The sequence below is a fragment of the Pteropus medius genome, unplaced genomic scaffold (assembly GCF_902729225.1).
Source record: "Pteropus medius unplaced genomic scaffold, Ma_sr-lr_union100, whole genome shotgun sequence".
NCBI lineage: Eukaryota > Metazoa > Chordata > Mammalia > Chiroptera > Pteropodidae > Pteropus > Pteropus medius.
In genome coordinates, this window is record NW_024348304.1 from 3,150,357 (window position 1) to 3,163,647 (window position 13,291).

The following is a 13,291-nucleotide window of genomic DNA, read 5'->3' on the forward strand; positions in this document are numbered from 1 at the left end:
TGGGGTGGGGGAGGGGAAGGGGCGGGGCTGCGTTCTCTCGTCCCCGAGCTCACGCGAGTCGCTGCTCCCACCCACCCCGTCACCGCTCGGCCCTGAGCCTTCCTTTGTCTCCAGGCCGGAGGGACTCGCTGCCTTTGGGGGCCATATCCGCTCGAAGGAGGGGCAGCCTGGTTGAGAGAGTAGCCCCTTGCTTCTCCCTTAACCCCTCTGCCCCTAAAGGCCACTGCTGACCCGTCGTCCTCACTCTTCTGAGTCCCTTTGCGATCCATTAAATTCCGGTAATGCTTTTACTTTCTTAGCCCTGGACTAAGAAGCAAAGAAAGGTCTGGGAAGAATGCAAAAATAAAGATAGCGGGGGTATAGGGTGACGTTCCCACCTGCCTCATGAGAAGGACAAGGACTGCACCAGATGGAGGTTCAAAGCAGTCGTGATTGGGTCTCTGGCCCCTGCCCTTCTGGACAGTTTGATGACCTGCAGGGGCTAGAGTCCATGGTAGAGGTCCGAATGTGGGCTCAGAGGGACTGCCCTAGGGGGCATGGCCACAGGCAGTTACTACTTACTAAGTGGGCCTGCCGTTGGCACTCACGTGGACCTGGAACACTTAGATTTCAGAGTTCTGCTGGGAAGGTAAATGTACTGTCTTTACTGTTGATGCTAAATCCACGGGTTCTCCATTAATTCGAACGTGTTTATTTCCTAAATAATAAGAAAATCTCCCACCTGGTTTTAGGAATTTCAAAGTATAGCTATCACACTTAACCAGAAAAACAGATAACAAATAGATTGTGCTTGAGCTTACTTTTGCATTCTCTCTTATTCCTGTCCTATCGTGGCGTTCTGAGGCTTGTTGATTTTAATATCTAACTTTCACTTTAATTCATTTACTGTGAATTCTTAAGTTCTTTTCCAAAATACAAATTTAAAAAAGCAGTATAAATTCTCTGAATTAGGATGATTAAATTGATTTTTAAAAACCTGCAATTGAATAAACCATGGATTGAAAAGCAACACCATTTATCTGTAAATCATCGGTGGCAACTGAAGTGAGATCACTTTCTATTTAAGTTAGACCACATCGAAACTCATATGCATTTGTTCAGACGAAATAAATAAGACAAAGGAGATATAGATGATATAAATATATTATTATTTTTAAGTCAAGACACATTGAACATAAAATCAATTTCTCAGAGGGAGACTCCTCCCACACGAGAGCTTTCAAAAGTTCAAATTAGAGATTCTGTATATTTGTATAAAGAAGGTCAAGAAATTCCACTGACAACATTGCAAGAATTTGGGATGAAGAAAAATAACAAGATAAGCTCACTAGGTAGCTAAAGAAAGCGATCAGTTCCCAGTCAGTGTGCAATTGCCGCATCTGGTTTGCCATCTACTGAGGCAGGTAACTCTTGCTTCTCGGTCTTAGAGCAAGACTTACTTCCCAGAGCTGGGCTCTATTTCCTGCACTAGATTTATTACTTCTGTAAGCCAAGGAGAAAAATCAAGAAAAAGGAGAAGTCAGACGATAACAGAACAAAGCAAATACTATCTGCAAAAATAGCTGCTTAAGCTGAAGAATATGGACATAGGCCTCTGAGCTCTTCTTGTATTGATAAATGATCCTGGAAATTTTGACTTCTTCAAAGATAAAATCTATGCATAATTTTTATTTATTAAAAATTCAAAAACATTTTTTTAAAATTACAAAAATAATGTAAAATGATACTTTTTTCGAAAATCAGTATTATCGCCTTTTGACTTAGTAGAAGAAAAATATCATTAAAATACTGACCAGAGTCATCTCTTCTAGCATATTTGTCAAAAAGGCTCTGTAGTAAAGGGAAAAGTATTTGAAGGTAAACTTGCTTTTCACCTCTAAATCAGCTTTTGTGGGGTGTTAGATTTTTAGTGTACCAGTTGTCTGTTGCTACATCATATACCAGAACTTAGAGCTTGGTGGCTTAAGACAATCCCGCTTATTATTTCTCAAAATTCTGCAGATTGACTGGATGGTTCTTCTGGTGTCCCTTGTGCTCTCTCAGGCAGTTGCATTCAGCTGACTTTACTTCCATGGGTGGGCCACTAGCTAATTTGGCTGCAGAGAGTGAGATGTTCTCCCCATGGCTTCTTCACAAGGTGGTCTTAGAGCTCCTTGAGAGCTAAGGCAGAATCTCGAGGCCTTACTCTGGAACTCACTCAGTGTCACTTCGGCCATGTTTAATGAATTAAAGCAATTCACAAGGACAGGCTAGATTCAAGGGCCAGAATAGACTCCACCTTTCAATGGATGAGGTGCAGAATATTATGATCATGTTTCTAACATTCCACAAATGAAAACCTTTGAGAATTTGACAAATTATTTAAACGCTTCACACACACACACACACACACACAAATTCAAGCACATACAAAGTCTGTGTTATTGTAAAAGAATAATGCCCTTCTATGTCACAGGACTCTAGATCAAGACACCCTGACTTAAAAAGGTCCCTTAAATTCAGTGTGTCACTTAACATGAATAAACAGAAATACAGTTAAAAAATATATATATGAAGAATATATTCATCTTCGCTGATTTTTCAGTATTAGGTTCCATGTTTATCAAAAATTTCGTTTTTGCTCAACATAACTGGACTTTGAAAAGTTGACTCAGAAAACTTGAATGAAATATTACTTTACAAATTAATACCTAATAAGACAATATTTTCTTTTTTAGTTCTATAAAAACATTCTGATTTTAATCAACCTGTCATTCTATTTCTGATTAAATTCTTTTAATTTAAGGAGGTTAAAAACAAAATTTTATCTTCATTAGTCTTTGGTGGTTGAAGGAACTTCCCTCAGACAGGAAGGTGAAGTAGAGTTTTTCTTAGTGTTAGTTTTTGCTTAGTGTTACTTAACTATTAAGAAATCAACTAGTGAATTAACTAGGGTGCGTTGAAATGTACATCAACACGACTATTTTTCAAAAATGATTTCGCACTAGTTAGAAACTGACATCTGTAACACCTCAAAATGTATTTAATATAGTCTTTGAAATGTGAACAAGCATTATCATGATAGTTTAATTTGGCTAAATTTCAATTAAAATGAAAAAAGACTTTTATTTTATTACTTGTATTCATTTATATTCATTTATTATTTGCTTCCAGAGGAATTTAGAAATGTCACATGAGTAAGAGCCTGGCATTTCACCCTGCAATCTGTAATTGATAAGATAAAAGCAAGGCATTCAGGTATGTGCATAGGTCACATAAAGGAAACTCTCACAGGGTTCCTGCAATTTGAGAGGAACAGGGCGTCGCTTTTTGATAACAAGAGCCAGAGGCTGGAGAGAGGAAAATATCTTAATCAAGGTACGCTCTCAGACCAAGGCAGAAATCATTATTGAAAAGTTCATCGTAGGGAGTTTGTATCAGAATCAAAGTCCACAAATTGCACACTAAACGGAAATGAAAAATCCCAGCTTGAAGGATTTGGTGCGCCACTGCTGACTGTGAGGATGGAGAAGGCCACATGTAAGGGCTGGAACATGGCGACGAGGAGCTGAGAGTGACCCGGGCCAACTGCCAACCAAGAAATGGGGGTCTTAGTTCCGTGGCTGCAAAGGACTCAGTCCTGTCAAGGACAACAATGAGCCTGGAAGAGGACTTTGAGTTCAGGAGGAAAACACAGCCAGCAGACACCTCGATTTCAGCCATGAATACCTTGAACCCGCTTGAGACTGCCTGGGCTGCCTATATGTACCGAAACTGAGATAACCAGTGAGTGTTGTTTGAAATTTCCTTTATGTGGTCATTAACTTTTTAGCTATAGAAAACTAATACAGATTTTGGTATCAAGGGTAGTATCATAACAAATACCCAAAAATGTGAAGTGGGTTTTGGGATCAGGTAATGAACTGAGGCTGTCAGAATTTTGAGGAGCACGATAGAAATAGCCTTGCTCACTTTGAAAGGACCGTTAGCAGAAATATGGATACTAAGAAGGCTGCTTGTGAGGGCTCAGAAGGAAGTGAGGAATGTGCTACCGGAAACCAGGGGAATAGAGATCCATGTTTAGGAAAGTTGTTTCTTGCAGTTAGGTAGTAACGGAACTTGTACATGGTGGACTTGGATATTGAGCTGAGGAGATTTCAAAGCCAAGTGTTGAAGATGAGGCCTGATTTCTTTTTTTTTTTCTGCTTAGAGTAAAATGTGAGAAGAAAGAAAGAAATTGAAGAAAGAACTGTTACACAAAAAGGGAACCAGGACTTGATGATTTGGGAAATTCTCACCCTACTGCGATGGCAAACGATGCTAAAATTAGAAGCTTGCTCCAGAAAGTGTGGCACAGAGTCAAAGCTGTGGGGCGGCTGCACAACCTCTGCCTGCAACTCTGGAGGAATCAGAAAGTCCGAGGCTTTCTATCACGAGAGATTAAAGGTGTGCTTCACAGATCCCAGTCAAAGCAGGCACCCTCAAAGCAGCTCAGTGACAGTGTCCCTTGGCCACCTCAGCTGAAGCCAAAACTAGAAAGAATTATTAAAAAAAAAAAAAAAAAAAAATCTGTGTCTGAGCCTTTTGTCTAATGGAGTGAATCCCCTCTGAAATCCACAAGGTGCTTGGTAATAGTTTATCAGCAGGAGCACTGCCAGCTGGGACTGGAAGGGACAGAAAGCATATGAAATAAAAAGAGACTCGTGGCTTCAGGCAGGAAGCAGGGGCTGATACCACTACTTGGCTGCAAATAGGATCTACCTTTTACAAAAAAAATTACCTGTCATCGTTTCAGACATCTCGTATGATACAAGCTAGTTATGTGTGTAATTTACGGCCACTCTCCCACTCAGCTTTAAGCTCCTGCAGGGCAGGGACCACGCACCTCGTGCCTCTCACCCCCATCCATCACCTTGCTGGGCAGTGTTAGTCCTCAGGCAGAATGCTGGATGAGTAAATGCGCCATGACGAATGCAGAGGACTGCGGAGCTACTTTTATAAAAAGCAACCTCATTTCATACACCCAGAGCATGATATTTTCATTCTAATTCAAATGAACATATCTTCCCGTCCTACACCAATCTGTTCCTCATCCTGGGTTTGCTCTTACTGTTTGGCTACATTAAACACTTGGTTGCCCAAGACGGGAACCTCGGGATCACTCCACTCATCTTCCTTTCCTCTACTCTTTCTTCATCCTGAACTCTAGTTTCTCTCCCCTTACTTCTCCTTCTCACTATTACCATTTAGTTCAGAATCTCACCTCTCTCGTCTTCCTACTTCCAGTCTCAACCTATGCATTCCGTCTTCTGCCCCAAATTGGTCTGTTGAATACAAGAATCTGATATCATGGTTCTTTGTTAATTTTTCCCCCCCCCACCAGCTGCCCCTAATGTAGGTAAGAGCTAAGCGTCCTTGTATAGCTCCATGATAGGGCGCCTAACCAGCAATCCAAATTAGCTCTTGGCCTTTCCCCTATGTACTCTCTGGGCACACTGAATTACTTGAGCTCTCAATGCATCAATACCTTTGGAAGCATTCTCTGTAGAATACTTCTCACATCTTCAGTTCACCAGGAAAACTCTTACATAAACTTCAGCCTTAAGCTTCTTTGTGAAACCTTTTCCGATTCCTCCAGAAGTCTTAGCTATTCCTTCTTCTTTGTCCACATTATATGTATTATGCCTATTCCATTAAAGCAGTCACGTCGTGTTTGTCTACTTTGCTATTATACTCATTGGGGATACAGATTTTTTACCATGCACCTTTAAAATGTAGTAAAATGTATTTCATACAGTCATTCAATAGTCACCTGATAAATTCTTGGGAAAAAGAATTGAGGAATAAATTAATATGAATTATAGGCAATGAAACCACTGTATTTCTTAAACTTTAAGTCATATATTCCATTCTCAAATCATCTCTTAGGGTGTGAAAAAGGGCATTAAGCATTACCTTTGTTCATTGGAAAAGAATAGCCATGAATAAAAATTATGACATAATATAGACAGAATTTTTATTTCTTTTAGTAATGAAAAGTAAAATTAGTAACCAACAGCAACATAGAATGCTAAATTATGCCTGAATTTATTGTTCGGTGAAATTAAATAAAACAAGATTTTGCCGTTTCTTATTGTGACACGTTAAAACACATTTACGTTGATTTTCAGTGATGAGGATCATTGAATTGGCTTTTTTTGATAATAATTATCATCATTTTTGTCATCCTGGTGCCCTTAAAATCTATATCTGTTAAAGAGAAAGGATGAAGGCGTGTCTGTCTCTGGGATGATATGCAAATTTTATTCACTTAACCAAAAATACATCATAGTAGTAAGAAGTATTCTACCTCAATCAAGCTGAGTATATTTTACACCACGACAGTTGAATTGGGCAATATCCCATCTGTGGCTCTCACATTATAGACCAGAAATACTCTTAAGTAGTTTTAGAGTATTAATAAGCTCCATAAATCTTGCCATCATAAAGTTGAAAGCTTTTTTTCTCCACAATAGCTAAATTTATGTTCATTTTACATTCTACTTTTCTTAGGTGACATTTAATATTGGATCTGATCACTACTTTGTAATCTCCACTGCATAAAGTTTTTATCTTGCTGGACTGGATATATCCTGCAGGAGATGGCAGCACACGATGGGTCAGGACTGGCCTGTTCAGGGCAGAGACCTCTCGGGCACATTGCTATGTTAATCGCTCTAGTACAGATTTTTAAAAGGAGGACTATCATTCTTTTCCAAAAATTCCCCTTGGCTAATACGAGATTCTGGGGTAAGTGAGCTGTGTTAACTGAGGAGAAAAATAAAATCTAGTAATTCTAACGGACTGAAGACAGCAAGGACAGCCTGTGGGAACTGTCCCAGTGACCCATTTTGTATGATGCCACCCTCTGTTGTGACAGGTTTGCACAGAGTACATGCTCAAAGAATATGTTATTTCATTTTCTTAAGAAATGTGTTTCTCTTGTGAAAAAAGAAGAAAAGAATATTTCTCAACAAGATTTTAGAAGATGAATCCCCCAGATGTAGTTTCCTTTTCATAAAGGAACCGTGTGAGAGAAATGGCCAAATATGCTTGACGAGCAACGGGAGTTTTCAGCATTACGTATATTTATAATTTTACAGTTCCCTTTAGCTTGGCAGATGCATTTAAGTAAATTAGTGGATTAGAAAGTAGAACAACGAGAGCTGCATTTCACAGGAAGGGCTCTGGATAAGAATATGAATGCAAGGCCCGGTCTGCTTACAGTAACAACCACTCTTACAAACGTCATGGCTGCATCCACGTTACCCCTTCTTGACGTCTTCGGAAGTTTCAGGTTTTTGTTTTCTTAATAGAAAAATAAAAATACATTATTATTATTTTTTTTATTCTTGCATTTGAACTCTCTTTTCTGTGTAGTCAATAAGCATGGTTTTATTTCCTAAAAGAAAAAAGCATGTTAAATGTGGTCCACTATACACGCAACTAAAATTCGGAAACACATTTAAAATGATGTCATCCTGAACAGTGCAGCCACTCAAAGATAAAGACATGAAATGAAGAATTTCCATGTGTCCTTCCTGAGTCTTCTTTCTCTTGGCCCAAACAACAACCTAGGGTCCAGTCTTATCCCCCTGTTCTAGGCCAGGCGTGATTTTCAGTTAGTCTCGTAACTGATGTGCTTCATAATCAATTTCTCAAAGATCCGGTTGTCTACCATTTAAACTGATGCCTCCAGTTGCTAAGCACCGAGGGCCGCAGAGGATCTCGGGTGGGTACCACACTGCACGTACCTATCTCTACCCCAGCAACCTGTGTCCATGTGCGAGCACTGGATTTTTTGGAAACAAGGGAAAATGAAACATTTATTTTGACGCTCGTGCCAACCTCCGTTCAAATACATCAGTGTCAGCGGTCCAACACAAGGACTCTCCAGTCAAGGCTGCTGGCGCGAACCAGGCGAGACGCTGGAGAAAACGGTCGCGGTAGGCGGGGACTATCGAGGACCGCGACGTGGATTGCCGCCTGCTTTGCCGAGAGAAGATTGTTTTATTTTTAAAGTTTAGGAGTGAATGCTGTCGATGCAGACGTCCAGTTGATTTTTTTTTGTTGTAGTTGTTGCAAGTGGTATTGAGATTATTCAATATCATTTATCATTTTCTTTCCGAGGTCTGTGTTGCTAAAGGTCAGTTCACACCTTAAACTTATCGATGCTCAGTTCCTGGTTTCCGAGAGCTATTTTACTTGTTTATAAGAGGTATGCCACGGGGACTCCTCTTTAGTTGACTTGAACACATAGTAGAGAAAAGGCCAGGGAGGCGGAAGCGGGTGGTTTGTGCGTTCTCATTTTCCCTCTCCCACCCCGCCGCACGCACTTTCCAGGCTGCTAGAGGCGTGTCTTCACGCGGGGACAGTCCTGTCGTGGAAACAGTGCGTACATTTATCTGACCACGCTTTAGAGCTTCGTCGAATATATTTTGGGTACGTCGTGTTAAAGACCTTTCATTCTCCGGATTCAAAAAGAGAAACTCGACGTCTTTTGTGCATTGCATCAAGAAAATGCTTTAAAGAGGATTGCTAATGGTGTTCAATCAATGACAGCAATGTGCTTGGAAAAGGAAAAAAGAAATCACAAACCGCTTCTCCTTGATTCCTCCTTTTAAATCCTGGGCTACGACACTGCAAATCTGATTGCGCAAACTTGTCCTTTCTTCTTCCCTTTAACTCCGATTTTGTTTGCAAATAAAATTAAACTTAAAATCGTTATTTGAAATTATTCTCATTGTATAACAAATGAGGCCATAAATGCATTTGAAATAAAAACCTGAATAGGCAGATTCAATTAAATTAGATTTCACAGGATATAACTTTATGGAATTTTTATTTCAACTCCTGAGAAATGTAAGTCGAATTCAACATGAAGCTTATGAACCTTAAGTTTCAGGGTGCCTCGCTGCACAGTTCCCTATTAAGCCTCCGTCCCTATTTATTATTGAGAGCTGTTGTGTTGACAACATGGTTTGTACCAGGAGAAAATGTCTTTTTTTTTTTCCTTAACCAGTCTCTATACTTTAAAGTTTTCTGTCTATTTTATACTGTTCATTCAAAGAGCATCTACCTCTTTTATCTCATAGATGCTATTACATTTTTTCTTGATTTGCAATTACATATTTCTACTTTAAGAAATTAACTTCAGTGAAGAAAAATGCATAAATCTTAATTGTGCCGCACTGACAAAGGCATACACCCATGTCACCAGCACCACAATTAAAATATGGGACAAACATTTCCATCACTTGGAAAGTTCTAACATGCCCCCTTCCGTGCAATGATTCTCCTGCCTCAGGAAAACAACTTGATTTATGATTTTATTTTCAAAATACTATTTTTAGAGCAGTTTTAGGTCCACAGCAAATTCAAGAGGAAGGCAGAGATATTTCACATAGACTCTTCCCCAAAATGCATATTTCTCCATTATCAACATCCCCCACCAGAGTGGTGCATTTGTCACAATTGATAGACTCTACCTAGACACAGTATTATCATTCTAAACCCATAGCTTCTTTAGGGTTCATTCTTGGTATGGTCTCTGAGTCTGAACATATTTGTAATGACGTGTATCCATCATTATAGGAGCACAGCGTATTTTCACTACCCGAAAACTTCTCTCTGATCTACGTATTCATCACCCACATCCCATCCCCTTGGCAACCACTAATCTTTTCACTGTCTCCACAGTTTTGCCTTTGAAGAATCATATAGCCTTTTCAGATTGGCTTCTTATATGTAGTAATATGCCTTTAAGTTTTCTCCAGGTCTTTTCACGGCTTGATAGTGCATTTCTTTTTAGTGCTAAATAATATTCTATTGCTTGGATGGACCACAGTTTATTCATTCACCCACTGAAGGACATCTCAGTTGCTTCCAATTTTTGACAATTGTGAATAAAGCTGCAATAAACATCTATGTGCAGGGTTTGTGTGGCCATAAGTTTTCAACTACTTTGATAAAATACCAGGGAGCGTAACTGCTGGATTGCATGGTAAGAGTATGCTGAGTTTTGTAAGAAACCTCTAAACTATCTTCCAAGGTGGCTGTACCATTTCACCTCCCCACCAGCAATAAATAATGGTGCCTGTTGTTCCACATCCTCCCCAGCATTTTGTGTTGTCAGTGTTTCAGATTTTGGCCATTCTAATATGTGTAGTGGTATCTCATTGTTTTAATTTACATTTCCCTGATGACATATGATGTGAGCATCTTTTTATATGTTTACTTGCCTTCGTTTTTCTAGGCTTTGATCAAATAAAATGAGGGGTTGGATTGAAGAATTGTTAAGGTCTCTTCCTACTGGTATGTTCTGCCTTTTGGATCATGACTGTGGTGGGCAGCCATCTGTCCCATGGGGAGCCGGCTGGTGCCATTGTTCAGCCTTCTTCTCTAGGATAGGTGGACAGAAGGAGTAGCGCAGGTCGGTGAGCAGAAGAAAAAGCGGATAACGTCCCATTTGATTCAGAAGTCCTGATAGGCTCTTATTTATGTAACCCTTTTGCAAAAGTTGTTCTCTCTGCAAGAAACGACACTTTACTGTCCCTTCCTGACCTTTCCTTTTAGGCTAAAATTTGCCGGTGAATCCGACTGCTGTCTTTCCTTTTTCGAACTTGGTTTCACTCTCATCAAAATGCTGCCTATTTACTCCCCCGCGCCAGTGGGAGGAGATCATGTAAAATGACCCGGCTCTTTTGGAAAATATTTTGGAATGAAAGATCACAATTCCTAAAAATATTCACAGCCTTTTATCTAATAAACATACATCCAGAAATCTCTCTTAAGGAAGTCATTCTAAATCTCTCTTAAGGAAGTCTTTAAAGATTCGGGCATAAAGATGCTCATCATCAAGTTGTATGATTTACAGCTGCAAAAACTTGAAAGCAACCTAAATGTCCAGAATATGGGAATGGTTAAGCCGTAGAATATCGAGATGACGAACTACTGTGTTAACAAAGGGTAATATAGAGTTTGAAATAAAAACTTGGAGACTGCTTAATTTGCAAAATGGTAAATGGAGAACGTGAGATGTGTAATTGGATGATATGATTTCAACTCAGTAAACAAAAAAGTGAAAAAAAAATATTTAAGAAGACATACATCAAAATGTTAACAGTGATATTCCTGGATGCCGAGATTCTTTCTTGCTCATACTCATCTATTTTTTTATTGATAAGCTTTTATTATTATCAGAAAAATATGATTCAAGTAGTAAAAATAATAAGAATCAAGATCTATTCACCTCAGTATTCATGGGATTGTTTCTGCAGAAGCTGTTAATGGCCGTGGTTTGTTGAGGTGTACTAATACGCTTTTCTAGTTTCCTGCCAAGGTTTCTTAAGATTCATCAGCTTCCTTTTCCTTATGACATCGGAGCTAACTAGAGCTGTCCTTGTTGTTACTAAAAACAACCATCAGCGCTCAAAATTTTAATTAATTTTAACACTTTGCAGCTATTACATTCCGGTCTTTCAAGCATCAAAGTATCCTGTAAATTTAGAGAAAACTCTAGGAAAAATTGTGATGTGGGTGGTTTGTCTTAACACCCTGCCTCTTTCTCATGACTCTTACCTAATTTTTATTGGCAGCTTCTTTCTCAGTTTATTCCGCTGCCTGTCTAGCTAGTGTTGGCTTCTTTCTGGACTCCACTGGGACCTGCCCTTCTCTACAAGGAATCCCCATTTTCCAGTTCTTCTCCCCAGTCACCTCTCCCGTTTGTTTTCCATTAAAAGTGATTAATCCCTTTCATTTCTTCAGCGTCTCCTCCACCTTTGCTAAAGTAAGTATACATGCTGGATAAGATGCTACCTACTCCACCTAGATAACACACATAGTTATTGGGACATTGACAATGCAGTAGAAAACGCAATGGGTTTATAAATACTTACTCTGTAGAGTTTCTAAATGAGATAATACATACGAAGCCACTGCAGTCCCACCGCAGTTCTGCCGCAGTTTCAGTAACCAGCGCTCTACCTCAGTCTGAAAATGAGAAATAGAACATTCCAGAAACAATCAGTTTCTAATAGCAGGCGGTTCTGAGGAGCGCGGTGAACGCTCGCGAGCCCCGCGCAGCACGTGACCGTCACTTCCTCGGGCGCCTCCTCGCTCTCGGCAGCCATCTTGTCCCCAGGTGGACCGTCGAGGTCGCCACGCTTGTGCTAAGGCCCCCTCGTCTCAATTACTCGGTGCCAGACTCGGCCGCGCCCACGAGGAGGCGCGCGGCGCTCCCGTCGGGGACGGGGACGGGGACGGGGACGGGGACGAGGCGGCGCCGGGGGCTCACGGAGGAGAGTCGCGGGGCTGCGGAGAGGGAGAAGGAAGGGCGCGCTGACCTTGCCGCGCCCCTCGGGCGTCCTGCAGAGTTCCCGTGGGAAAGGCGGCACGCTGGTGGCGGGAGACGTGACCGGGACGCAGCAGGGAAGCCCCGGCCTGGACGACGACGCGCAGGGGACCCGCTGGCACCAGTGGCCCCACTGCGCGCTGCGAGTCAGGGGCGGCCGCCGGGCTCGGGGACAGGCGGCGCGTGGCGTCGTCCCACGTCGGCACGCGAAGGAGGGTGAGTGCTGTCGCGTCGACGTTTGGCGGGAAAGGGCACAGTCACAGCTCCGCCACGGTATGCTGTCAGAATGGCCGTGTTTTACTGTCGTGTCCTGTTGTCAGCCTCTCCCAGTGCCCAGTTCATAAACTTCTCACGGGCGTGTGCCTCTGCGGCCCCCCAGGCTTTCGCCGGCGGTTCTGGTCCCCCCCTCCTCCCCGCCCCCAAGGATGAGGGGGTGACCGTGTGTAAGTTTTTCTGTTTTATAAGAATTCTCTTTCTCAACACGAATATTAAGGGAAAAACTCATTAAGCATGTTATCTGATTACGCCTCTGCTCAGAATGCTCTGTTGGTGGCGTCGTCTACAGCAGGGGTCAGCAAACTTATCGCGAAGAGCCTCATGGGTGATATTTTCCGTGACCTCTGTGGCAGTGACTCGCCGCGCATGCGGAGTGTGAGAGCTTCCATGGGCATTCCTCGAACGAGTGCCCGTAGCTGTGTTCCAGTAAAACTTCATCTAAAGGTCGGATTTGGTCCACGGGCAAAAGATTAGCCACTCTGGTCCATAAGCTAAGTAAGAACCCACCTAACATGTCAGTAATGATCCTTGCACATCCGTCTACAGCATCCTTTTCCCTGGGCATTAATTCCTTCCTGTTTGTTTGTTAATTTTTAAAATATATTCTACCTCTTCCTTTTTTCTTTTTCTTTTTTTTTTTTTTTT

General features: G+C 41.3%; 1 protein-coding gene and 1 long non-coding RNA gene across 2 annotated transcripts in view; one reads left to right on the top strand and one right to left on the bottom strand.

The window, feature by feature from the left end:
- ANKRD50 (ankyrin repeat domain 50) overlaps nt 1-475 on the bottom strand; it is a 32,022-nt gene extending 31,547 nt beyond the window's left edge. Inside the window, exon 1 of the mRNA XM_039879567.1 lies at nt 378-475. The gene's annotated coding sequence lies outside the window, so the exon portion shown is untranslated. The remainder of the gene's footprint in view (nt 1-377) is intronic.
- Nucleotides 60-4,532, top strand: LOC120616236 (uncharacterized). Its single transcript, XR_005656540.1, has 3 exons — nt 60-278; nt 3,154-3,765; nt 4,190-4,532. It is a non-coding gene; the product is annotated as an uncharacterized LOC120616236 (long non-coding RNA).
- The last annotated feature ends 8,759 nt before the right edge of the window (nt 4,533-13,291 follow it).